At 40.5% G+C, this 26,222-nt stretch overlaps 1 long non-coding RNA gene and 2 other non-coding genes across 3 annotated transcripts; all 3 read left to right on the top strand.

Annotated features, from left to right (window-relative positions):
* Window positions 1-1,519: 1,519 nt before the first annotated feature.
* On the top strand, window positions 1,520-10,840 carry LOC148119799 (uncharacterized). Its single transcript, XR_015734852.1, has 2 exons — window positions 1,520-2,553; window positions 8,097-10,840. It is a non-coding gene; the product is annotated as an uncharacterized LOC148119799 (long non-coding RNA).
* Window positions 10,841-16,815: 5,975 nt separating this feature from the next.
* Trnaq-uug (transfer RNA glutamine (anticodon UUG)) lies at window positions 16,816-16,887 on the top strand. The gene has a single exon. It is a non-coding gene; the product is annotated as a tRNA-Gln (tRNA).
* Window positions 16,888-21,996: 5,109 nt separating this feature from the next.
* On the top strand, window positions 21,997-22,068 carry Trnaq-uug (transfer RNA glutamine (anticodon UUG)). The gene has a single exon. It is a non-coding gene; the product is annotated as a tRNA-Gln (tRNA).
* The last annotated feature ends 4,154 nt before the right edge of the window (window positions 22,069-26,222 follow it).

The following is a 26,222-nucleotide window of genomic DNA, read 5'->3' as shown; positions in this document are numbered from 1 at the left end:
CATTGTTCATATTTTGAGGTCATTGTCCTCTTTACTGCACAGTTCTTTAAAGATTGTTTGATATTCTGATATGAAGTCTTAATCCTTAAGTTATATAAGTATTAAGTATTATAGGTCAATAGTCATTCATGTTTGTTATACTTTTAGTAAGACTAATTAAGTACTTTAGAGACATAGAAATTGTATTCTGTATAGATAGGTAGCCTTCAACCACTACAAAGATCTGTAGAACATGGCATTTAAATAACTTAGGATTCTGTTCACATGAGACACGATCACTCCTGGAAACACCAATCTATTTCTGAGAGAATGTTGAACTCAGAAGACACTCTACTTGGAGTTTGTTTTCTTCTTGGCACAACTGGCCTTTGGGCAAGAAACTGTCCATGCCTCAACTACTGACAAAGTACACGATGTCTGGACTGAACTAGCAGGATACAAGAAAAAAGACTGCCAAATCTTGACAAGACAGGGTAAGATGGTTTTGAAAATTTTTTCTGTGTCTGAAAATGATTTGTCAGTTACTCTAGGCCTTAGCCAAAGTTGTTTGTCTCAACATGGCAAATGAGACTTTGGGTGATTACTCAGGCAGTCAGTTGTCTCTGTCATCTACTGCACGTTTTGGAAGCTGCTTGATTGCACTTCCTGCCTACTCAAGTAATATTATCTCCCTTCTCGGGCCGTCAGTGGGGTTGGACTAGCTAGTCATAGTTACTGTCCTTTGATGATCTAGCTGAGCCATTTCCAATACAAGACTTAGACTCCTTAGGATAGAATGTTTATTAAAACATTAGGATATGTTCCTTGCATAATATTGTTTATGCTGGTAGTAATTTTAACTATATACTTGATATCTATTCCTAATGTACATAGTTTTGTATTGGGTTTGGGACTCTCTTATTTAAACAAAAGGGGAGAGCCGGGAGGTGGTGATACACCCCTGTAATCCCAGCACTTGGAAGGTAGGTGGATCTCTGTGAGTTCAAGTCCAGCCTGGTCAACAAGAACTAGTTCAAAGACAGGATCTGAAGCTGCAGAGCAACCCTGTCTCGAAAAACCAAAACAACCAAAACAAAACTCAAAAAAGGGGAGGGAGGTGCTGTGGGAGCTTGTTTAGCCAATAGCCTTTAAGATATGTGCCCATTGGGCATGGTCTCTTCTACTACAATTGCAGCATGTGCTCACTGTCTCTGTCTGTCTGTCTGTCTGTCTGTCTGTCTCTCTCTCTCTCTCTCTCTCTTCTTGCTCTCGCTTCCAACTGCTAGATTCGGTTCCTGTTCCACATACTTAAAGAAAACTATAATCTAGGATTGTGTTCTATGAGTCCACCCCTAAATAAATAACCCTTTATTTTACATAATTCTGAACTAGATTATTTTGCAACTTCTGCCATCACATAGTCATGGTATCTCAGTCATCAGCAACAGTTGCTTGCAATCAACTTCTATTTTATCACATGATAAAGAGAATACCCTTGAATTTAATCCATTTGATTTTACATAATTAACCGGTGCTACATCCACGGCTGTCTCGCCAGTGTAGCAGAAATGCTGACTGGATGGGCAAATATTGCCGGAAGGATCAGGATCCGCGCTTCTCGGAGTTGAGTCCTGGGCTGTCTCTTGGCAACCAGTTGTGGTGTAATGCTACCTGAGTTGCCATTTGTACTGACTCGACCTGACTGTACTTGGTGCTATATGTCTGTCTTTTCCCTTGTCTGTGTGTCCTTTGTGATCCTTGCATATTGCTAACAGATCAGACTATTCCAGGCAGTTGTGGATACAAACAAGACTGCTGAGGACATTTTTGAGTTTTGCACCCCTATTCATTAAAGCCTTTAAAGAAATAGCCAGTTCTGGAAATAGGGAAGTCATCGTTAAAATAATTCCTTAATGATGTGGAGCAGAAGGAGTTGCTCTTATCAGGAGAAACCTTAGAAGCCTTCTGTAGGAAAACAGCTGCAGCAACACTAGATGTTTGCCTGAGAATTACGTGCGGGAGGCCTATGCAGCCTTCATTATGGCCAGAACAAACCTAGGCTGATTACAACATCTGACCCTGAGAGTCGGGGAGGGAAGAAAGTTGAGATTTATGATATGAAACCAGATTCAGACAAGTTTGAGATCATGTCTAAAATTTCCTAGCAGAAAGTTTTCCTAGGAAGATAGTGGCCTTCTCCTCTCACACCCCAAGATATTCTGAGCACAAGGTCACTTAGCCCTGCCAGCCGCCTGGTACAGACTGGGCGAAAGTCCTTGTGCCCAAGTCAAAGCATTTTCAAAGATTCTTTTTGTAAACTATTCTGTGCTTTTTTTTTTATGATCTGATGATGTATGCCTTTGCCAAGTTCTTTGTTTGTAATAATATAAAAACCTCACACTGAATAAGTAAAACACAGCAGCATTTTCAAAATACATTGAGAGTGGCTGTCTGTCAAATTCCTCCGCCGTATCCTGAAATCTTCCGTCCTTCGCTCTGATTCCCTCACGGTCTGAGTGGCTCCCCTGAGCCGGTCCGTAGCAGGTGGCGCCCGAACAGGGACTTGAAGGACAGGTATTCTTTCTCTTTTCTTTCTTTTTCCTTTTATTAGTTTTCAGGAACGGCTCTTACCAGAGATCTGCAGTCTCGTCGGTAAAGGATCACCGATCAAGAAGTAAGAAATCTGAGGAATCATGGGGCAATCTATGAGAGATGCCTTATCAGCATTAGTCCAAGGAATGGCTTATGCTGCAGCAATGAAAGGTTGGAAATTCAGTGCCAATATTGAAAAGATATATGAAGGAGGTGTAAGAGACTCCTCATCTCTCACTTGTTATAATTGTGGGAAACCTGGGCACATGCAGAAAGACTGCAGGAGGCCCAGGGAAGAAGGGCAAAAAGGAGCAGGGCAAAGGGGAACTCCCGGACTTTGTCCCCGATGCAAAAAGGGAAAGCACTGGAAGAATGAATGTAAATCTAAGTTCCATAAGGATGGAACGCTCTTAGATAAGAATAAAAATAAACATAAAAATAGAAATAAAAACCAGGCAAATATAAAGCAAAAAGTCTAAAATTATGATCAGAGAAAAGTTAACAGGGGATTTAAAAAGGCATTAGCAGCTAAGGACACTTTCTGTGCCTCTTTTCTTTTCTGAGCCAAGTTTTTCACTGTGATAACACTCAAAGTTTCTTCCGCTGGCCAGCAGTTTCTTCTCTTAACTCTTTCCTGTCCTAGTAGTGCTTATAAAAAGTTTTAAATTATATCAACTTGTAACTTTAAAAAACATTAATTTTAGAATAAATGTTAAAGATGCATTAGGCTTCCATATTATCTAAAAACTTAAAAGGGCAAAAAGGCTAAAATAATAACAATAATAAATAAAAATAATAAAAAGGGGTTTGTCTAAAAGTGTCTGGCTTTATCAATGAAACAAAGATTGAGAAAGGAGTCAAACCTAAAAATTACAAAAGGTATATATAATGTTATAAAAGGTAATAAGAGGCCAAAAGAAGTTTGCTGTAATTACTTATATCTGAATGTTTAATGGTTAATTCTGGTTTTGAAGGGCTCTGTTTGTCTTGTGAAAAGGGTCATGGTTATTTCTTTTATGCATGCTTGTGTAGCTTTGTGATATTAAAAAATATATGAGGTGAGTATACTCAACAGAGTAAGGGTCTCAAAAACTCTGTCCTATGAACATCATATGATTTTGCCACATTTTGCCAAAAACTTCCTGAGCAAATATTGATTTGGGTATATTTTTCTTTAATAATGAAATAATTAATCAAAGTCATTGATTAATTGTTTATGTAAAAATAAATAATGCCTTCTCCACATTCAGCAAAGAAATTATATTTAAGATTCGTCTTTTTTCTAAGCAAAGACTTTCTAATATCTTGACAGTTATTCTTTGCAGTAGAATATTCAAATGTTCTGACTCATACAATTTTTGAGAATTTTTATGTCTTAAAAATAAAACACAAATGTTTACAAAATGTTTCATATTGTTAATATTTAGGTTTTAGCCTCATTGTCTTTGCTAAAAATGATTAATTTACAGGTTTACTCTAACAAAAATATGGTATATATTTTTGGTTTGTTAAAAATATAAGTTAATAAAAATAATAAAGTTTGCCTAATCAGAGATCCCTGGACAGCCCTAAATGCTTCAAAAATCTATACAAAATGGCATTTAAAATAAAGTTTGAAAGGCTTATATTGGACAGAAATTCTAAGACCCTAACAGTGATCCAAGGTCTCCAGAGAAGATTATGGGACACCACGATGTCTCCACCTGGATAACAACAATGCTGACCACTGGGTAAGATGACCCCCAATGCAACACCTGCTGTCAGGACCTGGTCCAGACCATGGACAACAGCAGGGGAAGTAGTCCTCAGGTAAGCTGGGGATCCTGTGACCAAAGCAGGGGAAAATAGTCCTCAGGTAAGCTGGGGATCCTGTGACCAAAGCAGGGGAAAATAGTTCTCAGGTAAATGGGAATCCTACGACTAAAGTAGGGACGATTAATTGCTTTTCCTATAAGTAAAAGGAAAGCGTCTGCTGTTAAAGCAGGATTCATTAATAGCTCTCTTTGTAAATAGAGAGAAGGCAACCGCAGCAAAGCGGGGGTTAATTGCTTTTCCCTGGAAATGAAGGAGGAGCAGCCGCTATCAAAGCGGGAGATTTATTGCTCATTCCATAAACAAGGAATGAGTGAAAAACAGTTTCACAAGTCGACGAAACGAAAGTAAAAGGAATATCAATTAAATATGGGTGCTAATCAATTGCACTCAATTGTTTAGGCTCTTAATGAGCTGCTATGTTTAAAGAATCTAGAAGATAAGACAAAATACTTAAAAGAAATTTTTTGCCATTGCACCCTGGCTCGCCGTTTCAGGGAGCCTCTTGATGTCATTGTGGGAAAAGAGGGGAGAGACCTCGACTTTGCATTTAAGCAAGGGATCCTTAAGGGAAAGGAAAAATCAGTTAAGGAATCAGAGCCAGGAACTTTAAATCCTGATGCTCCAGAGTTTACCATACATGAGTTACCTAGAGCAACACCAGGTAGTGCTGGCCTTGATTTGGCTAGCTCAAAAGATATGATTCTTTTTAAATGGGATGGCATTGCCTCAGTACCCACATCAATGAAAGGAACATTGTTGCCACAAACTGTGGGACTTATAGGAAGAAGTTACAACTATCAAAAGAATTTTAAGGTTGTGTCAGGTGTCATAGATGAAGACATAGAAAATGACATTAAGGTCATGATGAAACCATTATCTGAAACTATTCAGATCCACAAGGGACAAAGAATTGCTCAACTATTACTGCTACTTTATGTTAATTTACCTAATAAAGTTTTGAGGAATAAATGAGGGCAAGGGCAGTTTGGATCCTTAAGGGAGGGGTCAAGTCAATTTGGAAGTTAATTAGAGGCTGTCTGGAGGATCTATATTACAGTAAAGCAGCAGAAAATGGACAGGCAGCGCTGGAAATGTTGCAAGAGGAAAGATCAAAAAAGTCAGAAAAGACAAGCAGTAAAAGGAATCGTCAGGAATGGGGAGAGTTATACCCGGACCTTTCTGAGTTAAAAGAGTCAGATAAGCAACTGCAAGCAATTGTAAGCAAATTTGAGAAGACAAGACTGAGAAAAAGGATGAGAAAAAAGGAGAAAGGAGGTTTAAAAGTGCTGACGCTTTGCCCCATAACACCCTCCACCCCTCCACCTTATGTGGGAGGAGGTCAGGGCAGCTCCGAAAGCATATTTTATCTAAGCGTTTAGAAAGAGGTGAGAACTGAGCTGCGATCAGCATGCCCAGTGTTTCAAAGTCCGCAAGAAAATAGGTACAAAAAGGATAAAATCATAAATTATCTAGGAGCATGAATTTGTGAGAAGCAAATTATTCTACAAAAGGTAAAATTGAGAAAAAATAATTTAAAGATCTTGAATGATTTTCAAAAGTTGTTAGGTGATATAAATTGGCTTAGATGTTAATTGAAGTTGCCAAATTATGAGTTAAAGCCCTTATATAATATTTTAAATGGAGATTCTGCTTTGAATTCTCCAAGACAATTGACTAATGAAGCACATGAGGCATTGAAAAAGTGGAAAATAGATTACAAGATGCCTTTCTGCAGAGGATTCAAGAGGGCCAAGACATTGTTTTGTGCATTCTGCCTTCATATCACCAGCCTACAGGATTGTTATGGCAAAACGGGTCATTGTTTTGGATATATTCCAAAATATCTCCAGCCAAAGCTCTTAAGCATTATCCTACTGCTATGGCAACTTTAACCCTGAAAGGGATTGAGCAGTGTTTATGATATTTTGGAACTGCCCCCACCTCCATTACAGTGCCTTATTCCAGCCATCAAGTTAAGATCTTATGTGCTACAATAGATGATTGGGCTATTTTGCAATATGGTTTTGATGGCAACATAGATAATCATTATTCCAGACATCCACTGTTAGGATTTTTTAAGGAACATCCTGTAATATTTTCTAAAATAACATTATCACAGCCTATTTCCATGGCCCCAACTGTATTTACAGACGAATCTAAGACAGGCTGTGGAATGTAAAGCTTGCCCTTTTGCATTTAATCTAATATCAGATTCGACATATATTGCTAATACCCTCAGAATTTTAGAAGTAGCTGGACCTATTAAAAGTTCCAGCCCAGTGTGCCTTTTTATTTCAGCAATTACAACATTTAATTTGGCAGAGAAGAAATTGTTTTTACGTTCAGTACATGAGAGCCCATACAGCTCTGCCAGGACCTTTGAGTGAAGAAAAATGGAATATATATATTCATGAGTTCTACCTTGGAGAAGACGAGAGCTTTTCATAAAGCTTTTCATGTCAATGCTAAAGCATTATAACAAAAATTTCATCTCTCTCAAGCAGATGCTTGACAGATAATTTTGCTCATCAACATCCACCCATAAATAATAAATAAATCCACGGGGTCTACTCCCTCTAAGAATTTGACAAATGGATGTAACACATGTACTCTCCTTTGGAAGGTTATGCTATGTGCATATGACTTGATACTTTTTTTCATTCCATAAGTTGCCTCAGCACACACAGGAGAAGCTATTAAGAATGTTATTCAATATCTCACTTTATGTTTTCAAATCATGGGAATGCCTTTACAGATAAAGACAAATAATGGGCCTAAAAGTTTTAAATGTATTAACTTCTGTTCCTAGTATAAATTTATCTCTACAGGTTTCTCTTTGGTTGGCAGACACAAACAAACATTAATTGCTGTCTACAACCTGCTCTAAATGACTGTGGACCATGGACTTGCTGAAAACTGATGTGGACCAGTCTAGCCGATATGAATGCCCCCTGGCTGTTCAACAAAGTCCATGAACCAAATGTTCCTAAAATTTTCTCTTTCTGACTAGCATTTCACCTTTGTTAACCCTTGACAACGTCGCCCCAAAGTCAGCTGGAAGCAGTTAAAAGAATACATCGTCCAATTATCCCTGATTAAAATGCTAAGTCAAAAGAGATATACTAAAAATCTATAATTATAAGAAACAATTTGTCCAAAGTTAACAAAGCCAGCTCATGATTGAGCTGACCCTTAGAACCAAGAGGATTGGGGAAATATAGGACCCTTACCCCTTATTCTCAAAGGGACAGAAGAAATTCCTTAGCAGGATGTTTTCCATAATAATGTTAACAATTATTAACCAATTATAATGATAACTTCTTTACAGTCATAATGGTCCTACTTATGTTTCTAAAGCTTTTGAAACTTTTTGTGCACAATGACACATTGTACATACTACAGGCATCCCATATAGCCCTCAGGGCCAGGTAATTATTAAAAGAGCACATCAAACATTAAAATTACAGATTGAAAAGTTTCAGAGAGCACATGAATATTTTGCTCCTCATCATTTATTATCACATACCTTATTTGTATTAAATCATTTAAATACTAATGATAAAGGATTGACATCTGCAATGGTGCATTGGACCTGTGAGTTTAACTCTATCCTGCCAAAAGTCCTATGGAAAGATCTGCTATCTGGCCAATGGAGAGGACCAGATGTTCTAATAACATCGGGGCGAGGGTATGCTTGTGTATTTCCACAGGATGCCGACTCCCCCATCTGGATACCAGACAGGCTTGTCCGACCGACACCAGGAGAGATGGCGGAAAAAGAGAAAGCTACAGAAACAGCCGAGAAATCTGATGTGTCAAATGAGGAAAATGAAACTAACTCCGTCACGGGCTCCAGAAATCACCTGGACGAAAGTCAAACACCTCATCAAGGAAGCTGAAAGTCTGCTTATTCAGCAGGGAAAATCCCTGAAACCCAGCCTGTACTTTCTTGCTTTTTTTAGCTTTGATGTCTGCACCCCCTACAGTACAGGGAATGGCATATTGGGCCTATGTTCCTAATCCCCCGATTTTGCAACCTGTTGGTTGGCTAGATCAGAAGCCCATCAGAATTTTAACCAATGATACTGGGAGATTGGGAGGTGCTCAGGATTCTGACGCAAGAATTAGTTCGTCCTCGTTAATAACCTTTGAGGGATGTTCTGATTCCTTACCGATTTGCATTGTATTCTCTGGAAAGGTTCCAAAATTTTGCTTAAGTTCAGGTTATAGAACTTTTCTTATGGACAGCCCAGATAAGGAAAATGTTGGAAAGAGATGGATTTGGGAAATTCAGATGCAGACCATAGGAGAATGAGCAGGTCTCATCTATGCCTATTGAACCATGTATTCAAAAATATCAGGATAAGGATCAGTTTTGGGATTCAGCTATTAATAAATTTCCTACATGGCTAACTTGTGGCTTTCCAAATGCAGCCACTAAATATCAGCCTAAGAATTCCTCTTATGAAATTTGGGATTATTCTATATCTTCAAGTCAACAGTATTCTTATGAAAATCATATAAACACTCATTAGGAGAAATTTCATCATTATAAATACGTAGGAGTAGGAGAGTCCTTACGAAGATGGTTTTCTCCAGGCTTTGTGGAGCCTACATGGTTTGCTAAAGAAGGAAATGTTACTAGAAAACATTCTGACCTATATGTGTGTTTCTGGACAAAAGACCTAATCATACTAAGTCTGAGCCCATAGGACTCAGGGCATGTATTTCTTATCCTAATGCATTATTATTAGCTCAGCCTGCTTTTGTTAATATTACCAAAGTAAATAAGTCCTATCAAGTTGTTTGTCATTCCTGTAAACTTACTAATTGCATTACTTCAGCTGAACCAAAAGATTTAAATGTTTTGCTTGTTGTTAGACGCATACCTTTTGTTATCTGGTGTGACCTAGGAGGTTTGTGGCTACACTTATTTTAGGCATAGCAGCGTTAATATCGATACTCACTACTTTTGCTGTAGCTACAACAGCTTTAGTTCAAGAGATTCATACTGCTCATTATGTAAATACATTAAATAAGAACATTATATCTGCATTGCTGAGACAGGCAGGGATTGACAATGAAATGGAGGCAAAAATTAATGTATTAGAAGTGGTCCTTGTTCTTGGACAGGACATTGTTAATTTGAAAACTACTCTATCCACACGTTGTCATGAAAGCTTTAAAGCAATCTGTGTCAGACCACTAACTTATAATTATTCAGAGCCATGGGACAAGGTGAAAGCACATTTGCAAGGTATCTAGCAGAATAATTATATTTAACTACATTACAGAAAGATATTTCTGCTATTAACCAAGCTCATTTACAAATAGGAAGTCTGCAAGATTTGGCCAATGAAATTGAGTCAGGAATTAAGGCTTTGAATCCATTTAATTGGGTGCAGTATTTTGTCCTCACTGGAGTAGTCATTTTATTAGTACTGTTGGTGATTTTTCTGTTCCCTTGTCTCCTTAAGTGTCTTTTCAAGTCAGTGGCCCAAGTGAAACAGGATGTGTTCGAGTTGCATTTTAAAAATAAAAAACGGGGACCTGCTACATCCACGGCTGTCTCGCCAGTGTAGCAGAAATGCTGACTGGATGGGCAAATATTGCCGGAAGGATCAGGATCCGCGCTTCTCGGAGTTGAGTCCTGGGCTGTCTCTTGGCAACCAGTTGTGGTGTAATGCTACCTGAGTTGCCATTTGTACTGACTCGACCTGACTGTACTTGGTGCTATATGTCTGTCTTTTCCCTTGTCTGTGTGTCCTTTGTGATCCTTGCATATTGCTAACAGATCAGACTATTCCAGGCAGTTGTGGATACAAACAAGACTGCTGAGGACATTTTTGAGTTTTGCACCCCTATTCATTAAAGCCTTTAAAGAAATAGCCAGTTCTGGAAATAGGGAAGTCATCGTTAAAATAATTCCTTAATGATGTGGAGCAGAAGGAGTTGCTCTTATCAGGAGAAACCTTAGAAGCCTTCTGTAGGAAAACAGCTGCAGCAACACTAGATGTTTGCCTGAGAATTACGTGCGGGAGGCCTATGCAGCCTTCATTATGGCCAGAACAAACCTAGGCTGATTACAACATCTGACCCTGAGAGTCGGGGAGGGAAGAAAGTTGAGATTTATGATATGAAACCAGATTCAGACAAGTTTGAGATCATGTCTAAAATTTCCTAGCAGAAAGTTTTCCTAGGAAGATAGTGGCCTTCTCCTCTCACACCCCAAGATATTCTGAGCACAAGGTCACTTAGCCCTGCCAGCCGCCTGGTACAGACTGGGCGAAAGTCCTTGTGCCCAAGTCAAAGCATTTTCAAAGATTCTTTTTGTAAACTATTCTGTGCTTTTTTTTTTATGATCTGATGATGTATGCCTTTGCCAAGTTCTTTGTTTGTAATAATATAAAAACCTCACACTGAATAAGTAAAACACAGCAGCATTTTCAAAATACATTGAGAGTGGCTGTCTGTCAAATTCCTCCGCCGTATCCTGAAATCTTCCGTCCTTCGCTCTGATTCCCTCACGGTCTGAGTGGCTCCCCTGAGCCGGTCCGTAGCAAACCGGTTTTTTGTTCTGTGGGCAGAAAATTGCCCACAGCATAGTTCAGGCTGGTAGGTTTTTTTTTTCATAGCAAGACAAATTTGGATGAAACAATGAGTTGTTTTACACTCTGATGCACACTCTGTAATCTTGATAATCATTTTGGAATGCTTTCCTCTCCTTGGGTTCCTCACTTTTATAATTCTATCTACATATGCAGTGGGCAATTTTCTGCAAAAAGTTTTCTTTCTTTTCTCTTCTTTGTTTTTTAAAGCATCATTATAGTCTTAGTTTAAAATCCATTATACCCTGAATTGTTTTTATGCTCAAATTTCTCCTAATTTGTTCAGTGGAAGCTCGTTCAAGCTGCTTAGATATTTAAGACTTCTCACACATGCAAAAAGTTATGTTAGTATTTTTAATATGTAATAATCTCTCTTTCTCTTTCTCTGTCTCTCTCTGTCTCTGTCTCTCTCTAGTAATAATCTCTCTTTCTCTGTCTCTCTGTCTCTCTCTCTCTCTCTTCCTGTGTGTGTGTGTGTGTGTGTGTGTCTGTGTCTGTGTGTAGTGCTGGGTTTTAAAGACAGACCTTACAGAAGTACTCAACCACAGAGCCACCTACCCACAAGACTACTGTAAACTTAGTGTGAATTTCACTGATTTACAGAACTTCTGTCAATTTCCAATTGTGGATCTTCCTTTCACAACGGGAAAGATAGGGAACTCAAGGTCTTGTATATGCCAGACAAGCACACTACCATTTCTCTGCATCTCCAGGTCTGATTGTGAATCTTTGCCGTCAATTAAGTTCATGGATATTACCATATGTTAGGTAGAATCTTCTCTGATTCTTAGATATTTTAAAGTCTTGTATGCACTGTAGAAAAACAAGCTTTGAAAAGATAGCAATCTCTTAAATTGTTCTTAAAAATTTTCAGCCAATGGGATTAATCTGATCGTCATTAATAATTTTGACATTATAACAAAAGTAAAAGTTTCTTTAAAAGTTTTATTTTCAGGGCAATCTTAATTCTGATTTATATCTATTTAAAATACTCAATAGCCCAAAGAAATAGGCCTGTCCTCTCCAATTAAAGGCCTTGAGTATGAGTCCCCTAGTGCTGTGCGCCACATAAAGTGGAAGCAGGCTGGCCACCATGCATTCCTGCAAAACTTGACCTCTTGAAAAAAGTGTTGTAGAAACATATTGCATTTATACTAACTACTCAACTTGTTAGCCTTGTCAAATCTTCTTAGATAAGGCAGAAGAAAACAATGTGGTTTACAAATGTAAGATCTAATGTAAGAAACTCATCAGCTCGTTCTCTACAACTGACCCACAAAACCCAAGGGAAACAGCTCATGCCCTCCTGACATTGGTAGACTTGGGAAATTCCAAATTACACCTTCATCCATGTAACCCAGGATCATGAGCCGTTGCTATGATCTATCACAGAAGACATCATAGTATATTATCTTCTCCCCACTCACCTATCTCTCTTTTGAGACATGGAACAACTCAGCCTGGCTTCACATTTGAGATCTTCCTGCCTCAGCATCCAAGTACTGACACACCACCATGCTCAGCTATCATTTCTCAATACACTTTTTCACTGTACTGATTACAAAACCTATCACAGCTCGTCCTCCCGTCTCTAACACAGTATCTCTGGCTAATCTGGAAGTCAATGTGTATACAAGACTGGCTGGCCTTGAACACATGGTCATCCTGCTGCCTCTGCCTCCAGAGTGCTGGGCTTACTGGAAGAGTGCTGGAGTAAATTGTCACACACAGTTTACATTTTTTCTCATTTCTTTCCAGTTTGCAATTTCAAGGTTTTTCCTCTTTTACACTCATAATCAAAAATAAATCATTAGCATGTTTCTGTAGCACATCCAACTTCTTCCATGCCCAGTTTTATAGAATATAAAGCAATTTAGCAAAAAAAAAAAATGCCCAAGATGGAAGGTATTTACAAAACAGTAACTTTTTAACACAGACCATTTCCATGTTAGAGGAAGAATGACAGAAGAAATTGCCACAAGCCACCATGTGTGGTACAGTATGTTTTTACAACTTGCTGATTTTGCTGCAGATATTTGGAATTTAGTCTCTTTTATTTCAACTTCCATGGAGAATGAATGCATGAGCTGGAATAATTTTAGCAGTACATTAATTCATTTTAGAGTCAGACAGATTTCATATTAAAGATTTAACATTCCAGAAACACATATCAGACTATGCACAATAAAAATTCACTCAGAAGTATTTAAAGTAAATGCCTGGATAATATCATTACAGAAATGTAAAGGTATCTGGAAATAAACGTACTGTTCTTAAATTATTGGCATAGAAGGCAAATATACTGGTAAAAGTAATACTAGAAGCTGGCAAGATGGCCTGAATCAACCCTCTGCAATCATGCAGTTAATATTGTCATTGTACGGATGAAGACTTTAAGGCACTCCAAAAGGTCCGATAGTCCCAAGGTTACACTGAAAATTAAAGCCAAAGCCTGTCACACAATGAAGCCGAATTTGTAACTTTCTATTTCTTCATAATTTCCAGTATACTAAGCTACTTTTCCTTTTTCTCTTTCTATGCAGGCATCTGTAGCATAATTAATAAAAACCCAGGGACAGCTATTTGGGTTCAAACTGAAGATCAGAAAAGCAAAACAGCCAGCCATTGGCTCTATCTCAGTCCCAAATGGCAATCCTGCCTCCAGGAATCTCAGGATAAGACTGTTCGAGAGCTGTCTCTTCCGTTTTATATTCCTCACTAGTGCTGGGATTAAAGGTGTGCACCACTACTGCCTGGTTTCTATGGCAAACTAGTGTGGATAGTGGGATTAAAGGTGTGTCACCACTGCCTGGTCTGTAGAGCTGACCAGTGGGGTTGCTTTACTCTGTGAACTTCAGGCAAGCTTTATTTATTAAACTATAAACAAAATATGACAACAGGTATCCACTGTATTCCTCTGCTGAATTATTTTTCTGTATGATAAAAACAGTAGGCATCAGAAGTAGCAATAGTTGCCTAAAACACAACTAATCAGATTACAGTTTATCAGACATTCATTTACATCATACATCCCCCACCTCTGTTGCACCTCTGCCCTCATCCCTACCACCTAAACCAAGCATAGCAGAGTGTCAGGCTTCTGTAGACCACGATTTTCTTTTTCTAGTCACTGTATATCAGACATGAAGAAGAACTGTAAGACCTGTCCATTCTCTGCATTTACAGATGGGAAACCCAATTTTGCCTATGAGCAGATCTGTGGGAGCCTGGCTCCGGAAAACTAACGAAGTCTGCCTGTGAGGCAAGATAGAGATACTGAAGATTAAGGGAACTTGAAAAGGGTAACGAAGCTTTTACCCAGGCATCTAGTTAAAGTCTCTCACCAGCTGAGAATCAAGATTTCCACAATTGCTAGGTGGTGGTGGCACAAGCCTATAATGCCAGCACTCGGGAGCCAGAGGTAGCAGATCTCGGTGAGTTCAAGACCACTCTGGTCTACAAAGCTAGTGCCAGGAGAGGCTCCAAAACTCCACAAGAAAAAGGAGACCTTGTCCTGAAAAGCCGAAAAAAAAATTATACAATTAATACCTGCTTAAGGTCTTTCTCCTTCCTGACTATAAGCCTGCAGATTTAGGAATTCTCATTAGAAATTTTCATAAAAGAAGGTGAAGTCCCAGAGGCTCCTAATTGTGTCGTATCAAATTATAATCCCATCTGAGGCATTTCCAGAGCCACCCCATAATTTCAAATTGTAATCTGAGAGACATCAAAATGGGATGTACAGCTAGCACTTAGACACTGCGTGACAATGCCTAAAAATCTGGGGTTGAAATGTGTGTTGATAACAGGTGCTTCATACCAGCTCATCCAGACATTCTTTTCCATAGGAAACCCAAGGATTTTGTCTGCCTGAGTCAGGCTCACCGAATTACTAACAGGAGTCCTCACTGCTGCAGGCAGCACCTCAGCTTCCCTTTCATTTTCCTGACCATGGTTAACATGCTACACTCATCTCTTGTGATTTTCTAGCTCTTCCACATTCTGCATTTGCAATCACAGCCTTAATTTTCAAAGCAACAGTCAACAGGTGAAATTAATAAATTCCAATTGGGTTTTATCTGTTAGCCCAAAATATAGGTGGGCAAACAATGACTATTTAGAGGGCTGTAGATTGCCCAGGATAAAGTGTAATCAGTTTCTGGAACTGCAGCATTCCAGACGCCCCTCATCACTGAAGTTTTATTCGACCATCTGCCTTTGCAGACACAGCTTCTTTCCAGGAATTCCTCTGCACACTGTACATTATACTTTAGTAACAACAGTGTCTTATTTGTTTAAATGTAAATACCTATGCCCCAAACTCCCAAGACGATGTGAGAGTCCCCTCTGTATGCTGTGAATATGTTTTGTTCCCATTGGTTAATAAAGATGCTTTTTGGCCTATGGCAGGACAGACTATAGCAAGGAGGGAAATCTAATCAGAGACAGAGGAGGTAAGAAGGTAGAGTCAGAGAGACGCCATGTAGCTGTTGAAGGAGAAAGATGCCAGAACATTACCAGTAAACCATGAACCTCATGGCAAAATATAAAATATTAGAAATGGTTAGTTTAAGATGTAAGACCTAGCTAGGAATATACCGGAGTCATTGGCTGAGTAGTATTACAATTAATACAGTTTTGTATGATTATTTGGGTCTGGGTGGCCAGGAAACAGAGACAGAGTCTCTGTTTACACCAAGCCATCAAGTACTATGCCCAACTGTCCGGTTCTTTTTATGGGCAATCAAATAGATCTGCATTATTCCAGCTTTGTAGGATTGCATTCCTATTCTTAGACAGGCTTAAAACATTTCCAGACAAGTTTTAGAGGAAAATCTGCAAACATAGATTACTTTTAAATTCAGTTTTTGGTGTGTGTGTGCGTGTGTGTGTGTGTGTGTGTGTGTGTGTGTGTGTGTGTGTGTGTGTTCCTGTCTGCATTTCTGAATGTGTACCACATGTGTGCACTGGCCCTGGAGACCAGAAGAGGAAGTCAGATGCCCTGATTCTGTAATGCTCATTGTTGCAGGGTCTGAGAACTGAACCCCAGACCTCCACAGGAGTAGCCATTGTTTTTAACTGCTCTACCCTCCATCCTGAGCAAGGAGATTATTTTTATAGACATTATCAAATCACATGTTAGAATGAGTGTTAAACGCTATTTCTCATGAGTGTTAAATGTCAACATTACTTTTTTGAGGGGCTTTTTCCATGGTTTTATCAGAGGTTCCTCTAAGTAAAATGTGTTTTTGTCAAATTTGCAAAAGTATGTGTTATAATGGAAATTATCTGAGACGCGGTAGGAAAGCTTTGCTCCAGTTTTACCCCACACCTCACACAAGCTTTGCAATGGCTGTGTCTAATTTTGTGTTGGTCTGTCATTTCTCTTACAGACGTCCTAAATTACGTGATACATGGCCTCATAAATCCAAGTCTACCCCTGCTGTCTTCTCCAGTCTAAGCCCTCAACAGCAGAGAGAGAGATGGAGAGACAGAGAGACAGAGAGAGATAGAGACAGAGAGACAGAGAGACAGAGACAGAGAGACAGAGAGACAGAGACAGAGAGACAGAGAGACAGAGACAGAGAGACAGAGAGACAGAGACAGAGAGACAGAGAGACAGAGACAGAGACAGAGAGACAGAGAGACAGAGAGACAGAGACAGAGAGAGAGAGACAGAGAGAGCTGCAATTTCTGTTAATGGCTTCGTCTCTCCCAAAAGACAACTTTATCAAAATTGAAGCTTAACCTATCACTTCCAAAGTTCAGTTTATACAAACAAAGTTCCACAACTATGGTTACATATTCATAACTTTTTGTGGGTCCCATGGTGTAATGGTTAGCACTCTGGACTTTGAATCCAGCGATCCGAGTTCAAATCTCGGTGGGACCTGTGAAGGCTCTTTTGTAAAGACCTTTTATAATTTCCAGCTGGCATCGTACGTGGAAAAACTTGTTCCTCTACTCCATGTGACACTGGACTCTGAAAACACAGACACAGAGGTAACAAGGCCTGGAGAAATCTCCTGTCTCGGTGGAGATGCCCCAACAGCTGGAGAACCACCTTCCTTCCTGTGACTGCCTGCAACCTCCTCAACCCCACCTTGCTTGCTTCTGAGTCTCATATTTCTCTTTATCTTTTTCCTGATTAGTGTCCTGGCACTGCAAGAGAAAGATCATCTCCTGTGGGCTGGAGCCAGGAAGCAACTATCTCTGTCAGGACCACAGACCTGGCCCTGAAACTGAGCCTCTCCCTGGGCTCCCCGGCCCAAGATGCTGCTTTGACAGCATCCCTTGTATTCTACATAGATAGATAATCTTTAACCACTTCAAAGAGCTGTAGAAAATGGCATTTAAATAACTTAAAGTTCTGTTGAAGTGAGACACGATTGCTCCTGGCAGCACCAATCTATTCCCGAGAGAATGTCTGAGCACCAAAGACACTCCACTTGGAGCTTATTTTCTTCTTGGCAAAAAAACAAAAAAGCAAAAAACCATGCCTCAACCACTGACAAGATATTTAATATCCGAAAATGAATATACAGGACTGTCAAATCTTGCCAAGACAGGGTAAGACGGTTTTGAATAATTTCTTGCCTTTAAAAATGGTCTGTCAGTTATTCTAAGCCTTAGCCAAAGATGGTTGCTTCAACATTGCAAATGAGACTTTGGGTGATTTCCCAGGTACCCAGTTGTCTCTGTCATTTGTTGCACACTTTGGAAGTTGTTTCCTGCTTACTCAAGTAATATTATTTCCCTTCTCAGATAGTCAATGGGGTTGAAGACTAGATAATTGTAGTTACTTTCCTCCCATGACTTGGCCAAGTTATTTATCTTACAAGACTTAAATTAATTAGGATAAGATAATTATTAAATATGTTTATTGTTATTGTATATAATTTTTGTATTAGGCTTAGAACTCCCTTATATAAAGAAAATGGGGAGGTGCTGTAGGAAGTATTACAGCTTGTAATTACCCACCAACTGGGACGTGGCCTCTTATACTATATACGCGGAAGACAAATCTGCATCTGCCACTTTTTCTCCTTCCCCTTGCTCCTTTCCAGCCGGCTGCTCTTTTGCATCGCTTGATTCAACCGGTCAAGCAGAGGATTCTGATTTGTGAATTTACCCCTAAATAAATGACTGCCTATTTCTCAATTCTGAGCTAGTGTGGGATCTCTTTTAAGCATCTGTTTACCATTTCAAAGGTGCAATCCCAAAGGCTCCTAAATGTATCGTATCAGATTATAATCCAATCTGAGGCATCTCCAGATCCACCCTATGATTTCAAATAGTAATTTGAGAGACATCAAAATGGGATGTACAGCTAGCACTTAGACACTGTGTGACACACACACTATACCTACCAGAACCCAAAAGCCATGCTCGAGAGCCTGAAGTCTAGACTGTCTCACTGTGTTTCTGAGAATCTCTTTCTCTTAGCCTCATGGTTAAAACTCTAGGTTTGAAATGTGTGCTGATGAGAGATGCTTCAAACTGCTTCTTCAGGACATTCTTTTCCAAGGGAAACCCAAGGATCTTGTCTGCCTGAGTCAGGCTCACTGAAATAGTAACAGGAGTCCTCACTGCTGCACGCAGCAACTCAGAGCTGTGCCTCTCCCTGTCTTAGCTGCCACTGACAGGTGCACTTTTAGAGCTAAGTGAATCACTATTGTGGCAATGAGAAAATCCTCTCATGTACCATGTAATGTTATGATTTTTTAAAAATGCTGCAAGATCCCTGGCAGCAGTAGGCAGCAGAAATGCTGTAGGTCCCCGAATGGTGGTAGCGGGCCATGTGGCGGCAGGCAGCGGGCCCTGGGAGCAGGCAGCGGGCCCTGGGAGCAAGCAGTGGGCCCTGGGAGCAGGCAGAGACGGCTGTTGGTCTCCGAGCGGTGGGGGGTCCCAGACAGGGAGACACATGGTGGGCAGGCAAGAGACAGAAACATGGATAGACACGACATGTAGAAATGAGATTAAATATTTATTCAGGGAGCTATGGAAGGGAAGGCAAAAAGGTGAGATGGGAGGTGAGAAGTGGGGAGAAGGGGAGAGAGAGAAAAAAGAGAGAGAGAAAGAGGAAGAGAGGCAGAGAAGTGGGGAGAAAGGCAGAAGCGAAGCTGCCTCTCAGAAGACGAAAAAGAGAGCAAGCTCAGGCCTAAACTGAAGATCAGCCTGCCTCAACGGAGGGGGGAGGAGTGGGCGTGGCTTGTACGAACAATCATAACACCATGGCTCTATTAGCTGCATGCCCTTCTGGGGAAAGCACTGGATGGTGCTCAGGACTGGCAGTGTGAGGCTGGATACCTCTAGCCTGCAAGAAGAAAGGGCTGTAGGCCTCCAGTGTCAGCCAGAAGACTGGGAGCAAAAGAACCTTCCCACATCCTAGCCTTGGAGTCCACTTTCCCCTCCTCATCCAGAGTACTCGATAGATAGGAGATGCCTGAGATGCTGCCGAATGGCTTTTCCCTCACTATGTTTCTTTCTTCCCTCACTATGTTTCTTTCTTTTTCAGTCTTTCTGTGGATTGCTCATATTTGGACATTTCCAATTTGAGCAGCTTTGAATAATCAGAACATTTCCCTCTAAGTAGATTCTTATCAGGTCTGGGACTGAATTGTCACTAAATCTGATTCAGTCATATGTAAGAATTTGCTCAAGTCCTGAGAACATCAAGAATGAGACAGAGCTTCCCTTTCATTTAGCTGACCACGGTTAACAAGATACACTCATCTCTTGTGATCTTCTAGCTCTTTCACATTCTGCATTTACAATCACAGCCAGAATTTTCAAAGCAGCAGTCAACAGGTGGTAAATGTGGCTTCTAAGAAAGTCTTGTACAGAGAGACATTCTTTTTGTACATTTTTATTACAATTACTAAATTGGTATATACTTGCCACCAAAATCATAGCAAAAGTGAAAACTACTTCATCTCCGGGTTGAAACCAAAATTTTGATGGTTGTCTCTTCTACCTACTTTGAAATGAATGTATATTTCATATATTATGACTTACAAAATATGATAATATTATTGGCAAAAACCAAAAACAGAAACAAGCAAAAATAAACAAAGAAGCACAGCTCCCACATCCAAAGAGATAGTCTATTCTGAAGACAAGTGTGAGTGATGCTGCCCTGGAGCACAGGGGTCAGTAGCCTAGATTCCACGCTCCAGTGAAGGGCAATGGACTTTCATGAAGTTTCTACAGTAACAGAAGAAAGGTGTAGGCCAAGGCACTTTCAAATACATCTGTAAAAACATCAGAAAGGTAGGCTACAGTCGAGTGGAAAAATGTCAGTTATAGTCCCCAGATGCTGTCCGATAGCATTCCAAAGTTATCAAATTAACAAATTCCAATTGGTTTTTATCTGTTAGTCCAAAACATATGTGGGCAAACAATGGCAGTGAACAAGGCTGTAGATAGCCCAGGATAAAGTGTAATTCGTTTCTAGTCCTGCAGCATTCCAGACCCTTCATATCACTGAAGTTCTATTTGACCATTGACCTTTGCAGACACAGCTTCTTTCCAGGAATTCCCTTGCATACTGTACATTACACTCCAGCAACAACAGTGTCTTATTTGCTTAAACATATGTCTCTGTTCCGCAGACTCCCAAGACGATGCAGGATTCCCTTCTGAATGCTATGAATAGGTTTTATTACCATTGGTTAATGAAGAAGCTGCTATGGCAGGACAGAATATAGCATGGTGAAATCCAAGCAGAGACAGAGGAGGAAAGAAGATGGAGTCAGAGAGAAGCCATGTAGCTGTGGAAAAAGAGAGATGCCAGAACGTTACTGGTAAACCATGAACCTTGTGACATAATATAAAATAATAGAAATGGTTAATTTAAGAAGTAAGAGCTAGCTTGGATTATGCCTGAGCCATTGGCCAAGCAGTGTTATGCATAATACAGTTTTGTGTAATTATTAAAGTATGGGCGGCTAGGAACAAAGGCAAAGTCTCTGTTTACACCAAGTCATCAAGTACCATGCACAACTGTCCCATTCTCTCTATGGGCAATCAAATAGATCTGCACTATTCCAGATTGCAAATAGGATTGCAAATTCCTATTCTTACACAGGTTTAAAACATTTCCAGACAAGTTTTAGGGGGAAAAAATTGCAAACATAGATTATTTTTAAATTCTGTTTTTGGGGTGTGTGTGTGTGTGTGTGTGTGTGCATGTGTGTGTGTGTGTGTTCCTGTCTGCATTTCTGAATGTGTTTCACATGTATGAAGTGGCCCTAGAGACAGAAGAGCGATCCAAATCCCCTGCTTTTGGAGATGCTCGGATGCTGATCATCGCAGGGTCTGAGAACTGAACCCCAGACCTCCACAGGAGTAGCCATTGTTTTTAACTGCTCTACCCTCCCTCCAGCACAGGGAGATTATTTTATAGACATTACCAAATCACACGATAGAATGAGTGTTAAACGCTATTTCGCATGAGTGTTAAACGTCAACATTTCTCTTTGAGGGGCCTTTTCCATGGTTTTATCAGAGGTTCCTCTAAGTAAAATGTGTTTTTGTCAAATTTGCAAAAGTATGTGTTATAATGGAAATTATCTGAGACTCAGTAGGAAAGATTTGCTCCATTTTTAAACTATACTTCATGCAAGCTTTGCAATGGTCATGTCTAATTTTGTGTTGGTGACTCTAATATCTTTTACAGACATCCTAAATTACGTGATACAGGGCCTCATAAATCTAAGTCTACCCCTGCTGTCTTCTCCAGTCTAAGCCCTCAACAGCAGAGAGTGATGGAGAGACAGAGAGACAGAGAGAGATAGAGACAGAGAGAGAGACAGAGAGACAGAGAGAGATAGAGACAGAGAGAGAGAGACAGAGAGAGCCTCAATTTCTGTTCAATAATGTGCTGCTTCGTCTCTCCCAAAAGACAACTTTATCAAAATTGAAGCTTAACCTATCTCTTCCAAAGTTCAGCTTATACAAAGTTCCACAACTATGGTTACATATTCATAACTTTTTTGTGGGTCCCATGGTGTAATGGTTAGCACTCTGGACTTTGAATCCAGCGATCCGAGTTCAAATCTCGGTGGGACCTTATGAAGGCTCTTTTGTAAAGACCTTTTATAATTTCCAGCTGGCACCTAAACGTGAAAAAAACTTGTTCCTCAACTCCATGTGACATTGGACTCTAAAAACACAGACACAGAAGTAACAAGGCCTGGACAAACCTTCTTTCTAGGTGGAGACGCCCCGAAAGCTAAGAGAGAATCCCCTTCCTATGAATGCCTGAGACCGCCTCAACCCCACCTTGCTTGCTTCTGAGTCTCATATTTCTCTTTGTCTTTTTCCTGATTCATGTCCTGGCACTGCAAGATAAATATCGTCTCCCAAGTGCTGGAACCACGAAGTAGCTCTCTTCCAGTAGTGTCTCTTCCAGGACCACTGGTCTGGCGCTCAAACTAAGCCCCTTTCCCAGGTTCCCCAGTCTAGGATGTTGCTTTGGCATCATCCCTTCCAAACACACTGGTGAACCTCATGTCATCCCTTAGCAAACATTCCCCTGGGGAAACAACAGCCTGAACCTGCAATGCAGACAAGGAATGAGCTGATAGACAGTGTTATGATTTGCTGGCCTGGTTTGTCACCTGGGCATCCTGTCATTTTTAGAGAAAAGTCCTGCCCTCTAGTCCCTCCCCTTTTGCCTAGGGAAGCAGATATCCACCTCCTCCAGCCAGTGCTCTCTTTTTCCATCTCTTTTCTGTAGAAGTAACTTCTGTTCTCTCTCTCTCCCCACTCTCCGCATCTCTCTTTGCCTCTCTCTTTTCTCCTGCATCTCGTCTTCCCCCATTTCTTTTCCTTCCATAAACCACCAAATAAACTCTATACCCAAACTCTCTCTATATATGTTGAATCATTCTGTCTCTCACTCATCAAGGTGACCCTACAAGGACTCGGGGGACCTGCTGAAGCCTGGAGGACCCATTGAGATCTCAGGTCACCCACCAAGGTTTCAGATCACCTGCTGCTACCCATCACGGGACCAGCTACCCCTCGTGGGAACAGCCTTTCCCCCAGTCCCCCTTTGTATCTTTAAAAAACTATAACATTGGTGCATGATTCTGTCAGGCTCTCTCCATGTTACCTCCCACCCACAGGCAGGCCAGCTGAGGACATGTAGGGGACCCTGGAAATAAACCACTTTCCAACATTACTAATGGTAAGGTTCTCTATCAACTTCTTTCTAGTTTCTACCAGCAAACATGACTGCCGGTGTATTGTCCCTGGCATCTCATGCCCATCTGCATTTCCTTTTGCTGGGCAGCCCCTTGCCACCTGCCTGTAAGTGCTCTTTTCCTCTCATTCCTATTCCTTCTACTCTATCTCTGCCACCACTACTGCTGGTCCCGCAGAAACAGACAAGATTAATCGGATCCACAAATCAGCTGTTTACAATCCCAGCCTTTGCTCCTCACCATGGCTGGTAGTGGCTCAGTGATGCAGTGGCTTATGGTGCTGAGTAATTTTCCTCTAGACCTCATGTATGAAAGAATATGTGAATGGTGTGGCCACATGGATGTAATTCTGTTTCAAATGTTTATTCCATACAGCCTCTATGTGTCTCTTGTTATTATATTTAAAACTCTCGTGGTTCTAAAAATGTGATTTCTCCATACAACATGTGACTGCCGCCATTTTCACGAAGGTCAGGTGACCTCACCGCCATCTTAACTAAGGGCAGGTCAATTGACCAAGTCCCACCATCTTTACTGAGGTATCCTTGCCTAGTCTTGCAGTTTACTTATTTTTTTGTCTCTAAATTCCTCTTTCTCTTCAACCTCCTCTTTCTCTCTGCCCTTCTTCTGGGGAGGCAGCCTCTGCCTCTCTCCCTTCTCCCCCCCCTTTTTCTTCCCTTCCCACTTCTCCCATCTCTGCCAGCCCTGCTCTGTCTTATAGGCTGGACTCCAGTTCTCAGCTTGGTGGCATAAGAGGCATTGTGTCCCGCTGGTGCCCCACCCCACCCCTGTGCTGCCTCCCACTGCAGCAGTGGAATCTGTCTCTCTTTCATTCATGGAGCCCTGTTTCTACCCATTTGTATTAATCTGTGTATCTCTAGGTGGCAGTGGCTTACCGGGAAAGATTTGGCATGTCTGTCTCTTGCAGCTCCATGGTGTCTTTCCCCTACTCTGCCTTTCTTCCTCCCAGCATTCAGTTCTATCTTTCCCACCTACCTAAGTTCTGCCCTATCACCTATCAACTAGGCCACGGCAGTTTCTTTATTAATCAATGAAAGCAACACAAAGACAGAAGGACCTCCTACACCATCCTTATATGACACAACATGTCTTAACCATCTGTAGAAACTGTTTTCTAGCTTTTTACCTTTTGTTTTGTCTTATAACCTCATCTGTCACTGAAAAACCTGTTGCTCTTCCTTTGCATAGAAGCATCAAGATCATGATGATGTTGCAAATATCAAATAAACAGGGATCATTATTCAGTTCATGACTTTAAAAAGTTGACAATAAGGGGGTTGCTCATTTTGTATTTCAAAGAATCTTGGTAGAACATTTCTTCACAACTGCTGTGGGAGCTCCTTCAGCCAATAGCCTTTAGGATACCAGCCCACTTGGCTGTGGTCTCTTATACTATAGATGCATCTGTAAAGCATGCACTGTCTCTCTTTCTGTCTGTCTGTCTGTCTGTCTGTCTCTCTCTCTCTCTCTCTGTGTGTGTGTGTGTGTGTGTCTCTGTGTGTCTGTCTGTCTCTCTCTCCCTCCATTCCTCCCGCCACCCTTCCCTCTATCCCTCTCTCTTTATTCCAGCTCTCATTTGTGGCTGCTAGATTTGTTTCCTGTTCCCCATTCATGAAGAACACTGTGATCTTGTACAATGATCTGTGAGTCTACTCCTAAACAAATAACACTTTATTATACTAATCCTGAATTAGTGTGGGATTGTTTTGTAACTTTCACCATCACCTGGTGCCCGAATGTGGGGACTAGTTCACCTTTTTTGGTATCAGTTTGCCAGCCACGTGGTGCATTGGGCACTGATTTTTCTGCCATCAGCTCCTGCTAGCACTAAGATGCAACAGGCATCCCACAATCCACAAACTACTGCTCTGTGCATTACATGCCCACTCACACACTGCTGCCTGTGATCCATGTGGCAGACATGGTCCACAACTCACACTGATGGAAAACTTTCGGTTTTCTCTTTATCCTGCTCTCAACCCTTGGAATCATTTGATCACATTACTAACTGCCCATAATTTGTTAAACAAAGCATATTTTTCAGTACCTATGTAAGCAACACATGCCGTTCGCTGCTGATAACGTCCCTCAGCCATGAGACTGCAACTGCACACATGCTGGCCGGTAACGATTATGACACCTACTCCAGTTCATTGCAATTGCCTTGCAACAGGTAAAATCTGAAAAACTACAAACATTACTGATAATAACTATCCAGGAGTTCAATAATTATTTTGCTTATACTATGAATGATATTCTACAAGGCTTAGGTGAGTTCCCTTCTACAAACCTTTATTTGATTCTAGAAATTAGTTTTGTTTTTCATATTATCCCATTACGAAATGGTTTGATAGTAAGACCAAGGATGAGGCTCTTTTAGAAATAGTACAATCTTTACAGATGAAGAATGGACAACTAGTTGAAAAGATCACTATTATGGGGAAAGATAGCGTCAGTTTGACAGAATTATCTGAAAGAATTTGTGCTGTTGAGTTTAACAATCAGAATCTGTTGAAAACACATGGTAGATTAAGGAATAACGAATCTCTCCAGGAAGGTAATAAGCACACCATCAAAATTATGTCCAAGGATGAGATGTTATCTTCACTGAACAAGTTTCATACCTTAGAATCCTCAGTGAGGGCATTAGAACAGAACACTGGACAGGAGATTCAGACCTTACAAAAGGTAGTGGTCAAAAGAATCAAAAAATATTAAGAAATTTATTGAAATTGATGAGCAGGAGCAAAAGAAACAAGGACAGGTTTTAGCCTCATCACTATGTGCCAGACCCCGAGATGACTTACACAGGGTTTTAACTGCATATCCAGGAATTTCCTCGGGAAGACCATCTGGCACAAAGTACCCTAAGGTATTTAAAGAGTATACATGGGAACAAATACATATGAGCAATCTAACAGAAATTAAACAAGCAATAGTTTCTTATGGACTACATTCATCTTTTATCAGGGTAAAACATGGGCTCCAAGCACTA

This window comes from Myodes glareolus, chromosome 14 (genome assembly GCF_982192425.1).
Source record: "Myodes glareolus chromosome 14, mMyoGla1.1, whole genome shotgun sequence".
Classification (NCBI taxonomy): Eukaryota; Metazoa; Chordata; class Mammalia; order Rodentia; family Cricetidae; genus Myodes; species Myodes glareolus.
Note: the sequence above shows the minus strand (reverse complement) of the source record. Positions and strands in the feature narration are given on the sequence as shown.